At 46.7% G+C, this 3421-nt stretch overlaps 1 protein-coding gene across 2 annotated transcripts in view; it reads left to right on the top strand.

Moving 5' to 3' along the window:
- Window positions 1-3421, top strand: part of LOC102681877 (tyrosine-protein phosphatase 99A-like) — a 334024-nt gene that overhangs the window by 142656 nt on the left and 187947 nt on the right. The window lies entirely within an intron of this gene.

Raw genomic sequence — 3421 nt, 5'->3', positions numbered from 1 at the left:
TTTTTTTTTTTTTTTTTTTTTTTTTTTTTTCTTTCTTTCTTTAAAGGAGATATCTCGTTCACGAGAGACGTCTCGGACTGGGAGGGGGATATAAAAATCACGAAATGGGCGAGAAACGAGGAAAATTTCCAGGAGGAATCGAGCTGAAATTCACACGATAATCGAGCATCACCGTGACAATTCCGTTCTCGGAGAACGTGACATCTTTACAGAGTTCACGATAATTATTCAATTGCACGTGTTACCTGCGACGATGTCCGGTAATTCGATCGACGCGGAGGACATCTTCGTGGCGAATTTCTTCGACGTCGAATCGACGTCACCCGTCAATGACGTTTCGAATCGCCTAACCGTCCCGTAGACAGATTTCATTATTAATCCGTGTCCATTCTCTGTAACGTGGTCGGTTAAATTCGATGAAAATTCGATAAAATCGATAATATTCTTATTACAAGATAGGAGGAGAACATATTTCTTAAAATACTTTCTTTACACAATTGTTTCTTTATACAACTTTATACACATTTATTCCATTGTTCCAGTAATAGATTAAATTAATCGAAATTATTATTTTTTTTCCACAAATTGAATCGTTTCTGTAACGGGCCGCTCGCGAGAAGAATGGAAAAAAAGGGTAGAAGTCTGTCAAGATACCTCTGGAAAAAGATAAAGAAAAAAAGAGTTGGATGAAAGAACAAGCGAACGCGAAATAATAAATGCCAGTGCATTTACGGACGGTTACGGATCTTCTGAACAATGCAACCGCACGACGACGTTTCATCTCGTATCTTCCGTTCTCTCATTCCTTCGCCTCTCGAATCTTTCTTCCCTCGCATACCCGTTGAAACAACTCTGTATTTTGTTTATCGTCCGAAAGGTTTTCCTCGAGGGGAAAGAGGAAAGATGATTCTCAAAGATTTCTCCTCCTCTCGTCGTATTTCAACGAAGTTCGTCAACGTTCGATGCGTGGAATCGGAGGGGATGAAACGATAAGAGGATAGCACGACGGGGGAGGAAGAGATAAATAGAATGTACGAATCTACGAAGAAAAATGCGACGCGTGACAGAGCTTTGAATTGGAGCAGATGGTTTCTCGGCCATTTTCAGCGGTTCTCCAAAGTTTCGATGACCTTCTCTCTCTCTCTCTCCTTTCTCTCTTTTTCCGCGCGACGTTTTCCTCTCGATTTACGATCAACGGCCCGAGCTGAGATATGAAGGGAATTATTCTTCGCGATATCTCGATCGAAGANTGAAGAGAGAGAGAGAGAGAGAGAGAGAGAGAGAGAGAGAGAGAGAGAGAGAGAGAGACAGGATCTTCGAAAAGACGACGACGTCTTTCGTGTTCTCCTATGGAGAAAGGAGAATTGTTCGACTTGAAGCAATTAATCCTGCACGTTCTCCCGCTAATCCCACCGTTACAATTAGAAACGTGTTTCTGGGAGAAACGGGATCGCTTCTTCGAACGAATTGCGTTTGCCTCGAACGTATTCGCTTCAAACGAGTTACGTTAGGTTACGTACATTGTTCGCAATAATACTACGCTACTTTATCCGTGCACGCTTCCTTCCGCTAACGATTATTGCTCGTTCGTTACGATACCACGTCGCTCCATCGACGAGTGCTCGTTGGAAAAATTAAAAAAAAAAAAAAAAAAGGAATTCACCATTTTCGGTGACGAATGTATCAAGAGTTGTTAATTTATGTTAATTTATTCCTCTCGAGAGTCGAGTTCAAGCATAATTCCTTCATTCGTTTCTAACGTGCGCAGACGGGAGTAGTAATTTCACCGTCACCATAAAGGACCGCTGTCGCAAGCAACGCAGATCGATTTTCACGTACGTATCTAGGTTTCGTTCTTTCCACGATACACCCTTTCTGTTTCAGGGGGAAACAGATTCTTGCGTGGAATTCATAGGCCAGATTAAAGAGTATAGTGTCGTTCAATTATAATCGCCGCTCGTTTTTCTCACACAGCTTTACCCGGAACATTGGGAGCATCCGGTGGTCGGTATCGGACGTTCGATTGAACCAGCCTCGCTCGTATCGTTCCCCGAACGAAAATCACTCGCCGATAAGACAAGCCCTCCGCTTAAACTCCCGAGCAATTGCTCCGAGCATTGATCCGAACTTTAAGCCGAGTTCCATCTCGCGAACAGAGGAACGGAGGAGTTCACGCTAGCTTTGTTCCGCTTGGAACGAGCAGGGCAAGGGAAGGAACGTCGAGGAGAGCGCGATAGTAGCCTGTTCTCTTCCTCCTCCGCGGCTTTACCTTCTTTCCTCTCGCCCTCTCCCTCCCTCCCTATCTCGCCTTCTTCCTTGCTCGCGTTGCGAAACGATCGCGTGTGAATATCTGGACCGTTCCCGTCGGTTGGCCGGTCGGTTGGCAAATCTCCAGCAGCTCCGTTCCTGCTCTTTGCCCTGCGTGTCGGCCTCCTCCCTCGCCGATCGAAAATTCCGACCAAGTAAACCCTTCGAGTCGTTCTTCCGCTCGCCTTCCAAAAATCCCCTTTCCCTTTCATCCCTCGTCGCGTCGCCGTGATGAAAATAATCGCCCCATCGGCCCGGTCATTGATTATCCTCCTCCCTTTCTCCCTTCCTCACGACCCTTCTTCCGCCCGCCGGAAGTTTTCCATCGGCCATCCGACCGCTCTCCAACACGCGTCCCCAGCCTTTCATCGAGGATCCTCGTCGATTCGCCACGCAACTCGTGCCCTCGTTCCATCAGTCGTCCGCGACTCATCGATCAATTCATTTGCATTCGGAACTCTGGACTCTGCTACTTCTCGCTTTCGCTCCCCTTTTGTTCGACCGTTCCTGTTAATCCCCTCCATTCCTCTCGTCGTGGTTAACGGAGAGGTTCCACGTTTTGACGCGAGTTTTCATCTCTCGGGAGAGACAGAGAGAGAGAAAGGAGGCAACGTTCTCGCGAATATTAGGATATCGACGAATCCTCCCCCAAACGAGATCCTTCAAAGAGAAGCGCGTCGAGTAGCCGGGCAAATAATTGCTCGAAGAATGAGGCGAAATAGATAAATAGAAGCAGGGGAGGGGACTCTTTAAAAATACAATTTGCAAGGCAGAAACGTTCTCTCGGCCGGCTTTCCGAGGGGGTTACATTAGGCCTTCGCCCGGTAACTGTCAAACTCAATTTCCGACTGTATTTTAACCAAGACGGGAGAAGGAAGGGGCGGGCGTTCGGGCCGGCAAAGTAGAGAATCGTGTAAGCAGAACTATTTCGTTATTTAAATCTATTCTTCTAATAGTTCGCCGCGATAATGCGCTGAATTAATCATAAGGATCTCACCCCTCCCATCTCGTTCGAGATCCCTCCGCGTTTCTCTCCCAAGAAACGAAACGAGGGATTAAAGTTTCGCACTCGAAGAAGGACGAAGACTCTCGATGAAGAGTCCCTCGAACACGG

The sequence above is a fragment of the Apis dorsata genome, unplaced genomic scaffold (genome assembly GCF_000469605.1).
Source record: "Apis dorsata unplaced genomic scaffold, Apis dorsata 1.3 scaffold_683, whole genome shotgun sequence".
NCBI lineage: Eukaryota > Metazoa > Arthropoda > Insecta > Hymenoptera > Apidae > Apis > Apis dorsata.
The sequence above is the reverse complement of the archived record's forward strand: the minus strand, read 5'-3'. Positions and strand labels throughout refer to the sequence as shown.